The following is a 21,881-nucleotide window of genomic DNA, read 5'->3' on the forward strand; positions in this document are numbered from 1 at the left end:
TTCAATCATTTTGAGGATTTAAACCCTTTAAATGCCAGTTTGATTACCTAAAGATCAAAAAAATGTCTTTTGAATGGGAGTCAATGGGACTTTTTTGTCCACAAGTGACTCGAATGGATAATAAATTTTAAATCGGATGCTACACAAAAACTAATAATGCATCAAAGTCAATATTTTAGCTCATGTTTGACGTACCCAGGCCTGATTTAAAAAACACCCCACCCCCGCCAGCATTAGTTATCTGGAAAATAATTACTGACCATCCTGAATCAATCTGGCATTTAAAGGGTTAAAATCCTGAAAATTATTCAATAATTGATTGTTTTGATTAGAACTGAAGTTGATCAAAAGATCTGACCAAAAAAGGCAGAAAAAATATTAATATATACTGTTTTTATTGCCATTTTTGGAGGTGGACGTTTCTGTCCTTAATGACTCGAAAGGGTAGTAAATATTTAATTGGATGGTACACAAAAATGAAAATGCGTTAAAGTCAATATTATAGCTAATCATTGACACGTCCAAGCTGAATTTACAAATAATGCCCCAGCCATCCAACATTTGGTTTAAGAAAGATATCACATTTTTTCACTTTTTTCATAAAAAACAACCTTGACTTTAAGTTATCAAACTGGCATTTAAAGGGTTAAAATATTCAAAATGATTGAATGTTTGGTAGTTTTGAGCACAGCTGAAGTTGTTGAAGAGATTTATGCAAAAAAAAAAAAAAAAAAAGAAAAAATATTGATCTGTTATTATAGCAGTTTATTGGAAGTGGTCATTTTTGTCCTTAATGGCTTTAAAGGGTGGTAAACTTGTTTCACAGTGTTCCCATGTCCTATTACAGCAATTGAAATTTGAATTAAAAAATTTGCCATGAAAGAAACTTTGTTGCAAAAAAGAACCCTACAGACCCTATGGACTAACACGGCAAAATGATGAGCAGATAAAGAAGAAAAATTTGCCCAAATGGACAAAAATGTCCCTAGTGACGCCTGAGGGTTAAATACACCTTCACAGTATGATAAGAGCTGCCTGCCAAAGTTGCGTTGTCTACTACATCAAATGATTTGGTGCTTTGATTGGCCTGTAATGAGAGTGACAGCCAGAAAGGTCATCCAATCACCCTACAAGTTTTATTTTGAAAGGTTCTGCCCTTCCCAATCATTGTGTATCGAGTGTTGCCCAGATGGATACGAAATAAAGTCATGAATATGTAACACATCATATCTGGCATGTCAGGTAACTCTTCACCTTACTTCTTTTAAAATCCTATTTCTATTCTCTCTTTTCTTTATTGTCCCTCATACCTGGTGTCCTGCCTGTCCTCCCTCTCTCTCCTCCTGTTTTATCTTATGAAGTCAAATCATCTCAAAGATGTGTCAGTGCATTCAGAAGCAGATGGTGGTCCGCACATGCAAACAGAAGAGCCATTGAGGGATGAAATGGGAAAGCCGGCAGAAAATGTCACTGCAGCGGTGAGAAAGAGAGGGAATACTACAGCCAGACAGGCTGCAGACGCTCCCTCCTAAACTTTATCCTCTCTGATGTCTAACCTCTTACTTCAGCCTCCTCCCGCTCCTCTGTCCTCACATTAGTGCTGATTAAACTCTGTCGCTTTGTGTAGACATTCAGCCATATACTTCTGTCTTTAATGACCACTGACTCAGCTCTGTGCTCCTCTGTGATACAAACTGACCGTGCTGCTTCCTCTCATCAGCAGTCGGAGCAGAGCGCCGGTCTGCAGAGCAGCAGTCACGCAGCAGCGGCTTCATAAAAACCCACAGCAGCGACAGCATTAAGCTGTGATCAGCATCTATCTTCATATGTAACGAGGACACATTAGAGCCCAGACTGTGAGGAACAAAGTTATGTAGATGCACTCTTACTGAAGACAGATATTGGCCAATTAGCCTTGCAAATGTAGAAAAATGCAGTTCATAAGTAAAGTATTAAGAGGGGCACTTTCCAGTTTTTCAAGGTGAAACTTATTATTCTAAAGTGGAGAGGACATATGAAAATGTGACATTAAAATTCTCACAGCAGTCTGAGTCTGCAGAGCTCAGCGACACCACCTGTCCCTCTCTCTGTGGGCTGGATGTGGAGCCTGGATTTCATCATTTTTACTCGGTTTAAGTGGAACTGAAGGCAACAACGTTACAGCAGAAGTATTCTTCTGCATGTAGGAGCCCAGGATGACCTCTGACAGAGGCCAGCAGAAGCACAACAGCATGTAAGAAAACAACATCTGGTAGACAGTGTAGAAATAAAGTCTCACAGTTTTTTAGTTTGCAGATTATCCAGAAGCATCTGTTGCCAAATGATTCTTTAGGACTTCTCTCTCTGGGCCAGCGTGGGTAGGTGCTGCGAGGTTAAATTGTTGAAGTTGTGCAAAATAATCCTTATTTTTTCTATAACTTTTTTACAGTAAGATTTACTTGTAACCAATGAATAAGTAAAGACACAGCTGCTGAATAAAGAGGTGCCAGAAAATCCTTAATTTATGCTTTACATTAACTAGTTTTATAGATGGCTTTTTTGTCTACACCTATTCAGGTTAAAGGTAAGAATGCAATAATCATGTTTGCTGCTGGTTTAGCAGCTGGTCAGTCTACTTAGCTTTGTAATGTACTGTAACTTCCTACAGGGGGCAGCATAACCTGATAAAATGAACACAAAGTCATCCTTATTCAGTCAAGAACATGCTTTTATTGACTTTTCTCAACAGAGCGGTGCAAGAAAAAACCAAGGAGCAATGCACAGAATAAACTACAGAAAGGACTACCAAATGACACAATATTAGGATTACATGTGCTCATTTATGGGAATTAAGAAACATGAGAAGTGTACGTTAAGGCTATGCTTTGTATGACGTAATCATTTCAAGACAGAGGAGTTGGCTCTCTAAACAGAGACAAAAATGATATACACTATATTGCCAAAAATATTCGCTCACCTGCCCTGACTCACATATAAACTTAAGTGACATCCCAATCTTAATCCATAGGGTTTAATATGATGTCGGTCAGCCCTTTGCAGCTATAACAGCTTCAACTCTTCTGGGAAGGCTTGCCACAAGGTTTAGGAGTGTGTTTATAGGGATTTTTGACCGATCACACACTGATGTTGGAGCAGAAGGCCTGGCTCTAAGTCTCCGCTTTAATTCATCCCAAAGGTGTTCTATCGGGTTGAGGTCAGGACTCTGTGCAGGTCAGTCAAGTTCATCCACACCAAACTCTCTCATCCATGTCTTTATGGACCTTGCTTTGTGCACTGGTGCACAGTCATGTTGGAACAGGAAGGGGCCATCCCTAAACTGTTCCCACAAAGTTGGGAGCATGGAATTGTCCAAAATCTCTTGGTATGCTGAAGCATTCAGAGTTCCTTTCACTGGAACTAATGGGCCAAGCCCAGCTCCTGAAAATCAACCCCACACCATAATCTCCCCTCCACCAAACTTTACACTTGGCACAATGCAGTCAGACAAGTACCGTTCTCCTGGCAACTGCCAAACCCAGACTCGTCCATCAGATTGTCAGATGGAGACGCGATTCGTCACTCCAGAGAACACGTCTCTAGAGTCCTGTGGTGGCATGCTTTATACCACTGCATCTGACGCTTTGCATTGCACTTGGTGAAGTATGGCTGCAGCTGCTCAGCCATGGAAACCCATTACATGAAGCTCTCTACACACTGTTCTTGATCTAATCTGAAGGCCACATGAAATTTGGAGGTCCGTAGCGATTGACTCTGCAGAAAGTTGGTGACCTCCGTGCACTATGCGCCTCTGCATCCGCTGACCCCTCTCCATCATGTTACGTGGCTTACCACTTAGTGGCTGAGTTGCTGTCATTCCCAGTCACTTCCACTTTGTTATAATACCACTGACAGTTGACTGGAATATTGAGGAGTGAGGAAATTTCTGTTTGGACTTGTTGCTCAGGTGGCATCCTATCACAGTACCACGCTGGAATTCACTGAGTTCCTGAGAGCGACCCATTCTTTCACAAATGTTTGTAGAAACAGTCTGCATGCCTAGGTGCTTGATTTTATACACCTGTGGCCGTGGAAGTGTGAAATCCGTGTTGAATTTAAGAACATCTGGTGTATGTTGTTCTCGGTGGTGGTAAAGGAGCATCAGAATTTGCTGTCAAAGCCATAACAAGCTCAGTAGCTTCTACAGCACGAACACAACCCTGAAATCCACCACTGCTGTTTTGGTTCGACACGCGCATGCAATGTAAGTGGGCTATGCTGTCCACAGAAACAAAAATGTTAAGGGTTTACGGGATTCTGCACTCTGGCACCCGGTTTCAAAAAGTCGCCTCCCAAAACACCATTTCCGTGTGGATGAAACGCTGATACGACCAAAAATTTTTTGCGTATACTCCTGAAGGACTGAAGCCTATTACATAGGCAGAAAAGTGCAGAAACAGTTGAATTAATAAGCCAGGCTAAGCAGGACCAGCTGTTGACTTCAGCCCTGTAGAAGAGGAGAAGTTTATTGAAGTCACCTCAGATTCAACAATATTATTGCAGTTCAAGTACAAGACATTGTCAGCATTTTGGATCGGAGTGGAAAAGGAGTGGTAGTAGCTAGGCAGGAGAGCCTTTGCCACACCTTTTCCTTTTGCATCATCTTACCTGTGTGAGGATGTTGCAAAGGTTGTTGCCTCTACAATACAAAATCAAATTGTAGCTGGACATTGAAAATAAACTTAGAGTGGCAGACTCACAGCTGCACCCAAGACGCAAAAAGCTCTGTAGCACCAAATGAGCCGACAGTTGTCACTGAAATTATTGCAGGATTGGGTGCATGGGCATCGCCACAAATACAATTAGGGGGGGTCACGTCCCTCTCACCTTAAGAACAGAAGTTGTTTGGACCCCCCAACATTCGCCATCAAAAGTATTAGTGCATGACCGCGTTCTTTCCTTTTTTTCATTAGGGGGAATTATCCACATCAATAGAAATCAACTCCATGTTTTCCTGGTCTCCTACACACACGGCTGCATCACGCAGGCATATTGAGACTGGAGTCGGATCGATGACAGCGACAACAAATGTCAAAATGTCCAGCTTTTGCTGAAATACTTTCTTTGACTGTTCTACAGACGAGAGATGGACATAAGGAGGTTTCCTTTTTTTTTTTCCCCCTCTCGAAGAATTGTCCAAGTTTTCCCTTGAGTGACCAAACAGCTAAATCACGTCATTCCATGGCCAAACACAGCCAGCGTTTCTGATAAGAATGTTAGCAGGCTAGCACCCCGAGCAGGCTGGTGTAGGTCTCATCAGGTACCTTGCGCGGTAGCAGTGTTGCCAACCTAGCGACTTTGTCACTATATTTAGCAAGTTTTCAGACCCCTCTAGTGACTCTTCTTTAAAAAAGCAACAAGCAACAAATCTAGTGACTTTTTCTGGTGTTATTGGAGACTTTAGGAGACTCTGACGTGAAAGCTTATTGTTGCTAGTCCTCTCAGTGAGCAGTGGGGGCTGCCGTACAGGCAGCCCAGTATTCACACAGCAGTCCCTCTCAGCTGCAGTGGAGCAGAAGATGTTCACCCCTCCACGAGATAAACAGACCTTTGGTATCTGTTTATGCTTCATTATTTAGCCAGTGGCCGGGGTCAATATTGACCATTGTTAAACAAATGCTCCTGTGCATCTCATTTGTGCAGCCTTTCCTAGCTCGACTCTTACTTGTAAATACAGTACGTCATGTAGACTGGCACAGAAGACTCTGTGGATGGGCAGAGGGGGAAATGGGGACTCCACTCCATAAACATTGTAGGGGAAACACTGGAGTCTGATACTATAATGACTGTTTTCATCCTTTTTAAGTGTTATTTGTGATTACATAGTTTGTGAGCAATGATTGCACCAGTCATCACTGGTTGATTTATGTAACATCACATCAGCTCAAAATTATTTCACTCAATAATTTAGGGGGCAGACAAAAACATGGCCACTTGCATTCACACATGCACAAAACTCCTGAAAGGTCAGGAAATATTCAGGAGTTCTGTGCATGTGTGGAAGGAGGCAGCCTTAATAAACAGAGCAGTCCAGCAGATCCCTATACTGTGTGACATGCATGGGGAGCAGTCCTCTATCAGTTCTTCACTTATCCACCTGTTGCTGCTTTAATAAATCCACATTCTGGTGGCTTCACATTCACTCCGTAACCTTGACTTCATCACATCCCATTCATGGCTCCACTTTGCCTGCACACATTTCCATAAATGACATAAAGAAGAAATATGAAGGGGATTTATCCTCGGCTGTACGTCCCCTTCTCCCCATCCTGTCTCTTAGTGCAGCTGCCCTCCCATGAATCACAAAGCATCCACATTCAACACTTTGTATTCTCTGCTTTATGTTCTACTCTTTTCAAACAACCAGTACACTAAAAAGGAATAAATTCAAACCAGACAGGGCAGAACCATCCCTCCAGATAGGCTGCTGAATTTGCACCAACCTCAGCATTTTCCAAACCAAATTAATCCTGCAGGAGATTTAAGATGCTTCATGAGTTTGGAGATTTAATCAAACACTCCCAATATTCCGCTGAAGCCTGGCAGCTTAAATACCCAAGCCTTTTAGAGGACTTTATTGGGTGAGTAATGACACTCCAGAGTTTGCTATCATTACCACAGAAATTCAGTAACACCCTTCAGCTTCAAATATGTGAAACTCCAAACCACGCTGTCTTTATTTTGATTTAATGTGGGGGGAAGGAGTGACAAGATCAAGGCTACAAATCATCCGCCTGTTGTGTGCTCCTCTCTGTGGCCTGATCAGAGGAAGATTGGAGGACAGACAATAGAAAATATGGCACCTGTCTAAACCTGAGTAGCTTTCAGCTCAACTGTCCTACACTCTGTCCTTGTTCCACCATGGGGACGTATACTTTGTCTTTACTACTACAGCAGCATCCTAATCAGCAAAATGTTGTCACAGAAATAGTTTTACCTTCATCTGATGAGTCAGTGGAATCTGAGACATCTGAGATTGAGTCCAACACAGGCACCAATTGCGAAGGGAACAACGGTTCCATAGTCCAGTCGGACACAGGTTCTGCCACGCAATATTAGAAATAATGCACAATCAGTCATCACACAGTCTGCTCCACCCCTTTCTGGAAATGGTGCGTGTTGCTCATTGGGTGCTAGTGCCAAATAAATTCTCCAGTCCACAAATTCTGATTTGAGACATATTGTGTAGCGCACATTTTGAACAAGGAAAGTTAAGAAAGCTTAAATCATGCCAGTATAACATCTTTTCATCATGTGTCAAATCAAGCGTTTTTCAAGACAGTCTTAGATCTCAGAAGGAACCCTCCTCCAGAAAGTTCATGTGAGACGCCGTGTCTTTCAGAACTAAGTGCTGCCATTTTCCGGTACAATGTAACTCCAGTTTTAGATTTTTGTTTTTAATTCAAATGTATTCCTAAACAAATTCTGGCAGTTACATTCATGAAATAAAAACGTTGCAAATACTAAAGACCAGGCAACATTTTAATAAAACAGAGACAAAGGTCAGAGGTCTAACCCAGGAAAAAATTACGTGCAGACCCGTCTAAGATGTAGAGACATGAATGGTAGCTCTATTTAGCTTCGCTAGCTTTAGCTGAAGCTTGAAATGTGTCAAAATAGCAGTTTAATAAATCAATTTTTTTCCAGCAGCAGAGATTTACATTATGCAAACATTCAAGTGTCAGTTTTTTTAGTAATGGTTTACAAAAATCCTCCTTTTTATGTTTTATGTATGTTTTTCTGAATAAAAATGAGTGACATAAAAATGATGGTGCCCTTAAACAAAGTAAATGACATCACATTTGCAATATGAGCAAAAATAGTTTTCTCATTCTGTCTAAAACTGATGAAGCCTAGTGTTACTTCACGAAAGTCATACCCCAGCTGCAATCAGCTGGTAGCCAGCCTCACCTCCCCCACCCCTGCCGCCTCCTTCATAGCTTAAAGCTTGTTGAACCCCCATATTCAAATTCATGCTAGTATGAATGAATTGCTTCTGAAACAATTTCAATGATTTCAATACAGATGGTCTTATTTATGTAAATATGTATTACTTGAAATTGTCGAAAAATACATAAGATTATACAGTAATCACACATTAAATATTTGGGGAAAAAAATTGCAATTAGATTATTTCTGTAAATTGTTCAGCCCTACTAGCTATGTAGTTAACATTAATATGGAAGTCAATAAAGCTAAGTTAGCTCTAGCAACATGAGCTTTAGCAAACATAGCTAGGGTCAATGTAGCTACATAAGCTATGCAGATAACATTGCTAGAAAGCTCAACTAGCTAATATTAGCTTGGTTAATACACACACTAGCCCGTTCCCTCCCCAGCATGGCTTTGGCACAGGGCGATGGTCTGTTTGACATTTTGGCCCCTTAAGATTAAATGTTTTGTCAACACTGTAACATAGGACAAGGCAATTAAAAGCAAATTAGATTACATCGCAATATGGCCTGCTGCAATTTTTAAGTTGCAGACAGTGCAATATTTCATTAACCTGAAATGTGTCAAAAGGGCAGTCTTTTACAATTTTTCTGCAGCAGAGATTTTATACAATGCATAAAACACATTATGCAAACATTAGTTTCTTTTTGTTTTTTCCTCTACAAAAATCCTACTTTCCTGTTTCATGTATATATTTTTCTTACTCAAAACAAGAATAACAAAGAAATGATCATCCCCTTCAATATAACAGTTGATATCAGGCTTAAATTGTGAGAGCCAAAATCACAGTTAGATTGTGTTTCAAAATTGTTGATCCCTGGTTTAATTTATAGAAGTCTGTGCTGGTTATAATAAAGAAAGATTAATTGCTTGTGTTTGTTGAACAGCACATTAGATGAGGAACCTAAGATGAAGTATAGACACAGAGCTCAGCAAAAGTTGCAGCAGGAAGACTGTTTCTGCTGATTCTTTAGTCAGCACTCATTCACATCTCTACCTTTTCTATTCCCGCTCTGACGATCAGCTGATTATGGGCGAAAGTAAACAATCAGCTATTCAGATTCTGCCACAACCCTGTTTGTCCAGTCATCACGCACCTGTCAGATTTTAAATCTGTCATTCTCTCTTTGACAGTCAGCCAGTCGTTCTGTGCAGACGCTGCAATCTTCCTCCACCCCAGCCACCTCATCCAGTTAATCAGCGTCTAGTCCAGATCCTCACAGGCCTCCTGCTCATCCTGCATAGCTCAGTCTCCTCCTCCATGCCACCTCATTGGTTCTTGGGCAGCTTCTCAGAAGTCTACTCCTCATCTGATCCTGCATCTCTCAACACCACCACCAGTGTCTAGACTCCATAGGGGGGTATCCTATGCCTGCTGTTTGCTTCACTACCCCTTAAAAAGACATGAAATCATCACAGTGGAGTCTAATTGCCAACGATTTTGCACAATTCTTTCATTCAGTTTGTAAAATAAATGATTGTTAAACTTGTATTAAGTCTCCCCTGATTGAACTGGATGTGAGATTCCAGGCAGCCTGGATCAGGAGCCATTTTTGTCTTGAAACAGTAAGGAGGGTTTTGAATCTGATACGATCAGCAACTGTACGCTAGCTGAGAGAGATGAACAGTAGACCTACAGGTGCTGTTTTGGGTTTGTTGAAGACCAGATCCACTGCCGTGCTCTGGATTATAGCTGTGCTAGTTTAAATGTGCGTGCAGAGAGGCCTGTAAGTGTGGAGCTGTTGTGGTGAATGCATGGAGGTATGAGAGTATTGACCAGGAGCTGTGTTGCATGTTCTCTAAGGCAGTGGTTCTCAACCTTATGGTTGGGAACCCCTTAGGGGTCACGAGACACTAAGAGGAGGTCTCCAGATTCCCTAAAAAAAACTAAGAATATTTTTTAAATTCCACTGTTGCCACTTTACAGCAACTTTGCCAAATTTGAACCAGTTTCCATAATTTTTTTCCCACAATTTTTAAGACATTTTGCCATTTAACACTTATTTTTGCCATTTTACACCCTTTCCACCACTTTTTTCTGCCTGTTTTTGCCACTTCTAAACCAGTTCTTGCCATAACCCTTATATTGCCTCTGTTGACCCATTATTGCCACTATTAACGCAATTTTACCACTTTGTATGTCCAATTTTCACAATCTTTTTCACAATCTGATATGCCTATTTTTGCCAGTTTGACCAATTTCTGCCAATATCTGTGTATTTTCTCTTTCTCCATTACCACTATTTTGCCAGTTAATATTGATTTTTCTTCCTTTTTCACCAGATTTCCACCAATTTTTGGCAATTTTAAGCCTTTACAGCCACTTTTCAATTCCCTTGTACCACTATTCATGCCCACTGTAACCCATTTTTGCCTTTTTTTTTTTAGTTTTTTTGCTATTCTTATACAGTAGCCTATTTCTGCTACTTTTAAGATCCAATTTCACCACCTTTTTCACCATTTTTTTTTTGCCATTAATAATCCATTTTTCCATTTTTTTTAACCCATTTAAATTATTATTATTATTTTTTTTTTTTTTTACAAAATACATTTACATTTTAAAGAAGGCTTTATACTACACAAATGATTTAAGAAAGGGACTTGTTTCATTGGAAGGAGTGGGTATTTTTTCAGGTTAAATATCAAATATGGATATTGCAGTTTAACTTTCCAATAGACTATTGATTATTATATATGATTTTTCTGGACCTCCATGGGCCCCCAGTTTAGCTGGGCCCCAGAAAGCTCTCCCCTTTATCCCCCCTCATGGATGGCCTTGTCTCTACGTGACTATTCTTGAATGTGCATGGCTGTTCAACCACCTCCAGGTTCAGTGGGGGTCCCCAGTCTCTTGCACCTTTATTTTGGGGGTTGCGGGCTGAAAAGGTCGAAAACCACTGCTCTAAGGTAGGGTCTGATCCTCCTTAAGAGCTTTCAAGAGTCCATAAGATGACATTTTTTTGTTTCAGTGTGTGGAAATCCAGCTGAAGATACTGAGTAAAACCAAACCAAAAGATGCACTTTTTAAAGATGGATCTCTTTACTGAAGGACCATTATCAAAATACGGATCCTGGAAGTATCTCGCACTCTGGTGCCTGTTGAATGATTACCAGCTCCACTATGGTTTTCAACTTCTCCACAAGCATGGCTCTGAATCCTGAGTCATGGGAAGCACTCAGCCACAACTATCTTCACTCGTAGAAAGGAGGCTGAAAATGGGGCTCAGCATACTCACATACAGCAGGAGTGTGCTGGTATTATCTGTCATTAGGCCAGGATTAAAGCCATTTAATGTTCTTAAGATTATCTGTCATTAGGCTATGATTATTGCACACACTCCAGTGGCTCTAAATCAGCTCTGAGCGGATATAAAAAAAAAAAAAAAAAAAAAAAAAACCTCAGCACAGACTGATGAAGAGGAGAGAGTGAAGGACGAGTGACGGAGAGCATACCTGAAAGATAACGACTGGGAATGTGAGTGCAACAATCCATCCTTCACGTGAAGGTGATGAGTAACATGATTAATGTCTTACAGGAAAAACATTTCATTTCTGACTCTGCCTGAGAAGATAGCTTTGTATGAATAAATGATGTGCTGTGCAATATCATCGCTGGTCCATTTATTGATCGTAATGTGACCTCTTTATGCTCTCAGGACATGATCTGTAGATGAGGAGGAAAGGAGTCATCACCGTCTATCATTTACACTGCATGTTTGTGATAGCAAAACTGCAGCTTTAACCTCAGTTAAGCTTAAGAGGACAGATTATTCAAAAATCTAAACTATAGCCTCTTATTAGTAATTTTGTTTGATATAATCATGTTTGGATTAGAAATTTTATAGGTTTATTTTGGGGGCTTTTATGCCTTTATTAGGCTGCTGGATGGAGTCAAAACTGGGGAGAGTGAAGGGAATGATTGAAGCCACAGGCTGGATTTGATTCCCGCTGTCTACTAAATTGGATTAGGTTTCATAAATGTATCCCCACTGGTCCTCCATATCAATTCTTAGGGCTCTTTAAAACAGATCTTCACTACAACAGCATATAAAGGTAACACACCAACAGCCTAATAAATATACAGCAAAACAAACGCATTCACAACAGGAAAATGTACCCCTGATCCCTCAGCAGAACACTTACACAGCAGTCTAAGTGACTTCTAAGAGACTTTACATAAAAACAAGCCTGAAGTTGCTTATGATCAGTGAAGCCAAGCACGCACATCTTTGCACATGGTATTTCAGCGTACAATAGCATGCAGATGCATGCAGCATGTTGGCCATGAGAGAGAAAAGGATGTCTGGAAGAACTCAAAACAGTAGCAATATCACGCAGTGCAAGAAATGTGGCATTACCGTGGAAACATACCACGAATACCCATGATGACTGCCGTGCGTTACCTGCATCTGTTTGTCTCGTTGTCCATGCACGTCACTGAAAATAAGGCCCAGTCTACATTAGGCAGGTGTCTCTGAAAATGGAGGTTACCCTCTGTCTTCAAAAATAATCCCATCCACACATGCAATCTTTTTGAAAAACACCTTTGTCCACACGAAAGCATAAAAACACACTCTTATGTGCTGCAGAAAGCGTGCCATTTCAACAGTAGTCTGTCCTTTACTGTGTGGATGAAGCAGCTCACTCACAGGCAGCAACAACATCCTTGACATGTGAATATTTTCTTACCACTGTAATGACCATTGCATTTTCAAAGTTCAGTCAGGACCACTTTGTCATGATTTGGTGTGATGCATTTTCTCTTCATTAGTAGTTATTAATTTGCTCTTATCACTGTTATCTATGTTAGGCGGTGTGGTCTTCCACAAGTCTATGTGAAAGCATCAAGGAGAATCAGCATAAGTTCCTGCCTTTGCCTGTGCCTACAAGGAAAGCCTGAGGCAGGGTGAGGACAAATTGCATTTCAACAATGTTAAAATATTTCTTTAACCTAAAATTTGTCAAAATAAAAACTTTTTTCTTGCTGCAGCAGAGATGTTATGCATTACATAATCATGTGATCATTCAAGTGTCTTTTTTAGAATAGTCTACAGAAGTCATCCTTCCTCATTTTTGTACTTTTTTCTTATTAAATATGAAAATGACATTAAAAAGTCTCTTAAATACAACAATTTATATTCTGTGCAATGAGACACAAACTCTTCACAACTAGGTATTTTTCCAAAATTGTTCAGCCCTTGTTTAGTCTAATATTGTGTTGGTTTTATTACAGAATGCTTTATTGTTGGTGTTTGTTGGAGAATACATAAGATGAGGAACCTAAGGGGTACTCACATTTTTAATTGCATTGCATTATTGGGTAGAAAAAATCGTTATTGCATTGTTTTCCCAAATCGTTCAGCCCTAGTGCTCAACTCTGAGGCCTCCTTGAACTAATGCTATACGCATGATTTGTCCTGTCAACCAGAGCAGGGTTTCTGCATGGATGCATAAGCATGTCAAAAGTCCAGATTAAATAAGTTTGGCTTCATCTTTTGTTGCCATGAGAACACAAGCGATAATACTGCATACCAGTGGCATCAAACAGAAAAGAAACCTGGCACGGTGTGATGTTACAAGCCCAAAAAATTTGTTTTCGAAAAGCCTCAATTTTCAAAAAGGCCTCTTTATGTGCAGAAAAACATAGTGATAGGCAGATGCAAGATGCAATAAATACGTGACCAGTGGGGGCAGTGCAGATGCAGAGAGGACATGTCAGAGTCAATATGGCAGCACAAACTACAGTGGGGTGAAGGTTTTGATGAGTAACTTGCAGACCTGCATTTCTAGTTGTTTAGTTCCCATTAAATGCATGCTTGAGTACATGCTGAGGCATTCACAAGGGTGCTAACCTGGCACGGCAGATGGATTTGCATCACACATCCATCTGGTAAACCTCTCATAGAGAGCAATTGGGAAAGGGCAGAGGCTTTGAAAAAAAACTACGGAAGGAGTAAAACTCCATAGAGAACTGCATAACACGAGCCATGGCGACTGTAGACATGCCAGTACACAACTTTTGTTGTTTTTGATTAGAAAACAACTCACTGCTGTTCTTTGTTCTTCTTTTAACGAAGAAATGTCGTCAAGTTCTGATAAAACTGGCGCTTTAGCAGCATCCACGCTAATCTCTTCCACAATAATTGCACCGGCCACTTGTTGCTGTTTGCTTACGTCTCGACTCCGCTGCACCCGGAAGTACTGCCCCTGATTGGTCCTGTCACTTTCAAACCAGGCCCAAACGGTTCAGATGGGAGCTTTGCAAGATGGATTCGCCAGTGACAAACAGGGACATGGGCGTATCCATCTGCTTCGCCATGTTACAAGGGTGTTTTCTATTTCCAATAACTGCTGGGACATATTAGAGAAAAGGTGTGCAGACAGAGCAGATGACAGAACTTCTGACCATAAGTTAGCTGGGCTGATCAGATTCTCCTATTGATTATTACTGTTAATACTATGTTGATCTCCAGATTATCACTTATCTGCCAGAGTGTAACCATATTTGTAGTTTACATCCCACACACGCAGATACTTTTTAGACTGGGTGTATTTGGAAGCACTTCATCAGGACTTGGTTCAATCAGTAAGTTTTGTAAGTATTTTGTCTGAATGTGTATTTAAATGTGAATAAATATTACTCTTTTTTAACCTTTGTAACTAAAAAAAACTGCACAAAAATATGTTGCAGGGTACTAATAAGGATGTTGACTGTTGAGCCTTGATTCTAATAATTAAAAGGTGTCTGTTGATGTGCCTGTATACATTTTGTGAAAAGAGAAAGCTTCGTTGAGCTGAAGGCCTTGGTCGAGGCGGAGTTAAAAGCAGCCACACAGCAAACAACAGCTATGAGAGAGGAAAGGATGTGCGAGGAGGGGGCAGCAGAACCAGGCCACTCTGCAATGTGTCAGCAAAGTGGCTGGAGACTTGTGGCCAGCTCTTTCCCTCAGATCTTATGCTAGAAGATGCAGAAAACCCTGACACATTTCTTTTAAACTTGAAACAGATTAATAGTTTGTCATCCACTTTAACACATTGCCTTTTTTCCTGAACAAGCATCCAAGTCAGCAAAGCAATTAAAAGAGAAGCAGAGAACAAACTGATAAAAACTGGCTGAGTTTTCTGCTCTCTAAGGATCAGAGCTTTTTCCTCTGGAGCTTGTAAAAATGCTAATCTTCAATCTGAGAGCTTTGAAATCAAACAGCCAAAGTGCCGCTCCTCTCATTAATAACTCGATGTGACACCCAGCTTGTCGAGCTCGTGGTTCATGCCACACAGATGCTAAATTACTGTGAAGGGAGAAACACAAACATCATAACCTCCTGGGCTGTAATTTTAGCTCCTTCAGTTCTCTCTGACAAACAGCTTCAGACAGACCTTGCCCTTGGCGCTGGCGCAGCATCACAACAAATAACGTGTGGAGGAAAGTCATGGATGATTATTGAGTGAATGATGAACAATGGAGGGGGGATCTCTGAGGAAAAAGACACTGAAGGACGGCACCTTGGACTGAGCGAGCTGGAGGTCCTTTTTCCCTTTGGGCTATTGCTCATAAATGCCACAGCTCTTTTTTTAAAAGTAATTTTCTTCAAGGCGATCAATCCTTTATTTTTCTTACTGCTGTTGTCTGTCTCTGTCATATTTCTGTCCATCAGTCTTTACCCTTAGTGGCCCATTCTGCTCTTTTGGTCTTATCCTTCGAAAATTATTGGTTTAATGACATATTAGGGGTGTGCACCTCCACTTTACAAGACAGCCCAATTTAGGTCTCAATAAGTAGAGATCAGAGACAGCAGATACACAAAAAAGGAACCATAATATGTGGAATTTGGTACAATTAGACTCTCCTCCACCCAATCAGATGCAAACTGATTAATGAATACTTGTCAGAGCTGAGTCCTGACAAGCCTTAGACTTAGAGACTTAGACTTCTGTGATCAAATGAAACTATGATTCTATACTTTATAGTAAATAAAGGGAAAAGAAAATGTGTTCTAAACAGCATTATTCATACCTGTTACCCTTAAATTACACATACTTTGTATAGCGCCTGAAAATGCCACATCACTAAACAATGCGTACATCCATGCGAGTATTGCAACATAAGAGCAATAGAGTTACTTCTGCTAAAATGTTACTTTCATAATGGAGTAACTCAGTTACCTTTAATGGTACCAACTAGTATTAGCTAAACTGAAAACTAGTTTTCATTATCTTGAGTATGTCTGGATGAAAAAAATGACGGAAAAATGTTGAAAAAAAGGTAAAAAAAAAAAAAAAAAGACAGAGAAAAAGATTTTTAAAAAGTGATAAAAAAGGCAAAAAAAAAAAAACATAAAAAAAACAAAAAAATACGATAAAAGACAAAAATGACAAAAAAAAAAAAGTTAAAACAACTGTGGAAAAAAGATGGAAAAATTATGGAAAATGTGACCAAAAATAATGACAAAAAAATTACGGAAAAAGGATGAAATAAATGATAAGAAAAGATGAAAAAAATAACAAAAAAGAGAGAAAAATAACGAAATAAGACTTAAGAAATTATGAAAAAAATTTTAAAAAAGAGAGATCAAAATAGACAAAAAAATGAAAAAGGAGATTACTTTAAGGTAGCTTTAAAAAAAATCTTTTACTCCCGAAAAGAATATTTTCAAGGCAGGTGTCAGGAAAAAGATTATATCCACAATGTTTACTGATTTATTTCATCTGGTGGCATGCTTTAATTGGTTATCTTTGGTTTTGTTTTTATGCATGTTTTTATTCCTGATTTATTATTAAAGCCAAACATTTAAATCCTGAATTTAATCATAACATTATTTCCAACACTAGAATCCATTTATTTTTATTCCCCTAACAAACCACCAGGCTCTTTGTCTTTGCTCTTTAAATATTCCTCTAATCTTCCAGAGTAAAAACACACTCTGTGGGGCTTTTCTGTTCATTAAATCCTCTGATTTCTGACCACTGCTTCACTTAAACAAGCCTTTCCACTGCAGCTGTTAAATTTACAGCCCCAGGTAGTCCTACAGAGGGAGGGGGACTTAGTGCGTTTAGCAGCAGGTCAAATGTGTCTCTCTTACTCAAGGCGGTTACATCTTTCCATTAATGTGCTTACATAAACTCTAACCTCATGTTTGCTTTAAACACCCAGGGCTAAGACAATTAATTTGATGTAACAGGAGGGAGGAAAAAACAGAGGAGCTTGTTATACAACAGCCAAGCTCACCAGGAGATGAAAACAGATGCAGAATCAGGAAGTAGTTAAAGTCCTTTTCTCTACCCATAGAAATACAATTTCAGCTAATTTTAATGGACTAGTCAACATTTCATAGCATAACATCCAGTTTGACTGATCTGATAACATCATCTTGTTTTAGTGCTTGACATGTGCATTAAAAGACATTTCTCATTCTGGAAGCTTAGCTTCATGGTCCAGACCAACGATTGGTGGTCAGAGCACGCTATTAGCATGATCTGTCCATCCATGCACGGTCAAAGTGTTACAGTTTAACATGTTACCCTGTTAACAGGTGACATTCAGCTGAATTGAAGAGTTATCCGTCCAGATACTTGACCAAAACGATGCCAGCCCCGCCCCCTTCTGGGTGAACACATTCCATCAGAATGAATGGTGGTAAATGTGTTAGGGTGTTGAGGGATTTGAAACCTTAAATACAAAAACCCAAACACGTCAACAGTTATTGTAAGCTCAAATCCAAAGGCCAGTGAGTTAGAAATAATGTTGACTTTTCTAAAAATGCACGGGCACTGTGACATTAAAAAAATAAAGTCATAAGCGCTGAAGAGTTTCTGTTTGGCCTTTCTCTGTCAAAATGCACATCATATACCTTATAAGTGTATCTCAAACATGCTAAATAAGTTTGATCTTAACATTTAAACCTCATTAATATGTCCTTGAATGTGTGACAAATCTACAGCTCCTGCTGTCACAGGACGATCACTGGCTTAAAGCCAGAGCACTTCTTTTACACTCCTTCATCAACTGAGGATAACAAACATGCAAATTATGGCTTTTTGGATTGTTTAAAGCATGGCAAGCAACTAAATAGCATTCATCTGCATTACTACCCCTTACCCCTTTACCCCTATTCAGTCTTAAGGCTTGTTTCTACCCAAATGGGGGTGTGGCCTCTCTAGAGAGCCCTTAGTGACATTTGACTGCATCCATGTGTTGGCACTGTGCCAACTGTTGAAAAAGAAAAGATCCTTGCTCATACCTCTGTTTAATTCAGTGCTGCACAATTACGTTAATACAGTGAGATGGCGATTATACTGGACAATACTGTGGTTTTGTGTTATTGATTATGATATAGATACTGTAAATCAGTGATCATCAACTGGCGGCCTGGGGGCCATCAGGCCCCTCACATCCTCTTCTGTTTTTTACCTTTGCACTAATCTTACCAGCACAGAGAGCATCCGGTTTCTGTAAGTGAATAAAATCCACTAACTAAATAGAAATAACCTCAGACATCGTTGATTTATTGACAGGCCAGAGCTGGCCCAAGAGCCATAGTTTGAAAAACCTTGATATAAACTAATGCTATTTAGAGAAACAGTAAAATATTTCTACTATTATGAGATATTCATTAAAATTGTGAGCGTTTAAACACTTGGATATGTATCCTTACACTGGGTCCTGACTGATGCTTCTAACGTAAGTGAAGACATTTTTCACTTCAACAACATACATCAGAAACTGCTTAGAAATGAATCCACAGATTATTTTTTATCATGCCTGTATGTCCAACAGTCACGTAAGAGGAAATGAAGCGTGTGCCAACAGACATATGAGCCAAACACGTGTCTGCATGTACAGTTACACGATACAGTTAACAATCAACAACAAGAGTGCAGAGCAGCATAAAGCCTGCCTGACATGCTCTAGAAGAACTGAACCTCTGCTCTGAGAAACAGCCGAGCTATTCACAAGCAGAACAAGCGGAGTTCCCAGCGGCAACAGAGAAAACATAACTAATTAAATTATCCTCTAATTATGTAGAAATGCTTTCAAGGCACTGGTGTACCTACTTTAAGTATGCCTGGAAAATAAAGAACAAAATAACTCAAAAAATAAAAACTTTCTGAGGGCACAATTAGAGACACAGCAGAGCAGCAATAAAAACTACAAAAGGCTGTTTCTGCCGGGATGTTTGTGCTTTGTAAGGGCAACTGAGACGGCTTTTTGTTAACGAGGAGGGATGTTCATGTAAGGCTGCTTGATTTGACATCAGTTTCACTTATTTAGAGGCAAAGCACTGATGGAAATCTTCACTTTACCAAGAGCTGGCCTCCTAAAAAGACTCAACTATCTCTTACCAACCAGAGTGAAATCTGCCTATCCTTAAAGATAGCTGTAAATGACCTCAATGAGCCCTGATTTGTTCTATAATCTCCTTCTCATTTAAATTTTATATGTCAAACACTAAGACAAACAGACCATGGATACAAAGACAAACTGTTTTTTTAAGGTCAGCCACACGATAGACAGTTATCAACTCTTAAATGATTAAAAATAATGAACAATTGTAACTGCAGATGACAAACACACACGGAGGATGACAAAAAGATGAAAAAAATTGAACATGGAACAAGAGGGGGGACATTTTTAGAAAACCAAAAACATTTCCATCTTGCAACTGGCCGTTTCTCCATAGATGGGTACAACACCGTGCACTGTCAGGCCTATTCTGACCTGATTTTTGGTTTACTGTGCGTTAGTGGGGACGCAGTGCCCGACCTTGGCTTAATTAGCTACTCGTGACATGGATTATTTTCAGACATGTCTGATATTTTGGTTGCACATGCCCAAAAGGTGAGAGCAGAGCCTGAGCAGGTTCTTCAACTTCAGGGCATTCCTCCTGTGCAAACTTTCAAACCGTGATCGCTGCAGGAAGGTGTGTGAACCTTGAACATGTTTACATCTACATTAAAAGAATGAGCCAGAAATAATTGCAGTAACCCGGCTTGCAGTAATGATGTGCAATTTGGAGTAGACTTGGTTTAAAGGGCTGGCTCTTTTATGTGAACTCTGTGGTTTGTTTTCTTCTAATGAATAATTTCAGTTCAGTAAATCCATAGTATGAGCGATTCTTACGTTTTGGTCATGATTAACGTTTCAGTCACACAGCTAAAGCTGACATTAGACCACCATTGTTAAAGAATTTGATGCATTCAATCTGAGCAGAAGAAGGGGTAAAATGTATCCCCCCCAGAGACAAAAAATTATCACAAGAGGAGGGATATCAGAAGCAGGACTGGGGTAAAACCCCCCACCACTAACCTGACACGCCAGATGGGTTTGTTTAACACATCCGTCTGGGAAAGCTTCAATAGGAAACGTTTGAGAAAAGGCAGAGGCTTTGAAAAAAACTCAGAGTGTGACTGGGTGAACGTTCTGTCACATCTCTACGGGCCAATCAGAGCAACAAAACACGTGACGTAGCCGCTATTGAGCTGCGTGTGCACAGCTACTGAGGAATAACGTGAACCATGGTGACTGTAGACATGTAAGTACTCGACTTTTGTTGTTTTTGAAAAGAAAACAACTCACTGCTGTTCTTTGTTCTTCTTTTAACAAAGAAATGTTTTCAAGTTCTGATAAAACTGGCGCTTTGGCAGCATCCATGCTAATCTCTTCCTCCATAACTACACCAGCTCTTACTGCTGCTTGTTTACGTCACAACTCTGCTGAGCCTGAAAGTAGTGCCCCTCGTCGCTGATTGGTCCTGTCACTTTCAAACCGGGCCCAAACGGTTCAGATGGGAGCTTTGCAAGATGGATTCGCCAGTGAAAAAACAAGGAAACAGGGGTATCCATTTGCTTTGCAAGGTTACACCACCACCCCACAGATTCTAACTGCACACTGAAAATGGCAAAAAATGTCAGTAAAAATGGTGGAAAGTAATCAAAAGACTGCAAAAACTGGTTGAAAGGGGCAAAAAGGTACAAAATGGATGGCTAAACTAGTGAAAAGGTTTAAAAGTAGCAAAAATTGGCTAAAAGTGGCAAAAAATATGGCAAACTGGGCAAAAAGCAGTGATGAAAAGAGGTAAAAAACGAATTAATTAATAATAAATAATTAGATTATTACAATTTTAACAAATAAAATACAAAAAATTTTTTAAAAGCAGGAAATAATCGTGTTATAAATGGTGAAAAGTGGTTGAAAACAAAAAGTGGCAAAAAATGTGTTGAAAGTGGCAAAAATTTGTTGAGTGTGGCATAGATTAGCAATAAAAAAAAAGTGAAAATTGGTGGTAAAAATGGGGAAAAGTGGTTAAAAAAGCAGCAAAAATGTGTCTAAAGTGACAAAAATTGGTAGAGAAAATGATGAAAAGTGGTTAAAGTGGCAAAAATGAATCAAAAGTGGCAACAATTTGCTAAAAGTGGAAAATGAAATTTAATTTATTACTATGTAGTTTCAGTCACTTCTTTTTATTTTTTTTACCTTTGTAGTTTATAGTCCGAGCTATTATTATTATTATTTTTATTATTATTATTATTATTATTATTATCATTATTATTATAGTGTAGGTCTTGTTTATTCAACAAAAACAAAGAAAAGCATTTTGGACCAGTTTTAGGCTGTGTGCCCATGGTTGGCATTTTTAGCGCTGGCAGCACCCAGGACATCAATTCCAGAGCGCCTCTCACTAATGCTTATTGTTGCTATGTTACAAAAAGCAAATCATACTTTTCTCAGAAGAATCTGTAACATTTTATAATAGCTCTGTGTGCTTCATATTTCCATATTTAAAGATATCTCTGAGCAGACATGCAGACAATGTAAGGGAATCCTGTCAGGACAGAAGCAGCAGCTGCAGACCTGAAAACCACCCTCGAAAAAGACAAAGATTGACGAGTCAGAC

This window comes from Cheilinus undulatus, linkage group 13, assembly GCF_018320785.1.
Source record: "Cheilinus undulatus linkage group 13, ASM1832078v1, whole genome shotgun sequence".
Lineage (NCBI taxonomy): Eukaryota > Metazoa > Chordata > Actinopteri > Labriformes > Labridae > Cheilinus > Cheilinus undulatus.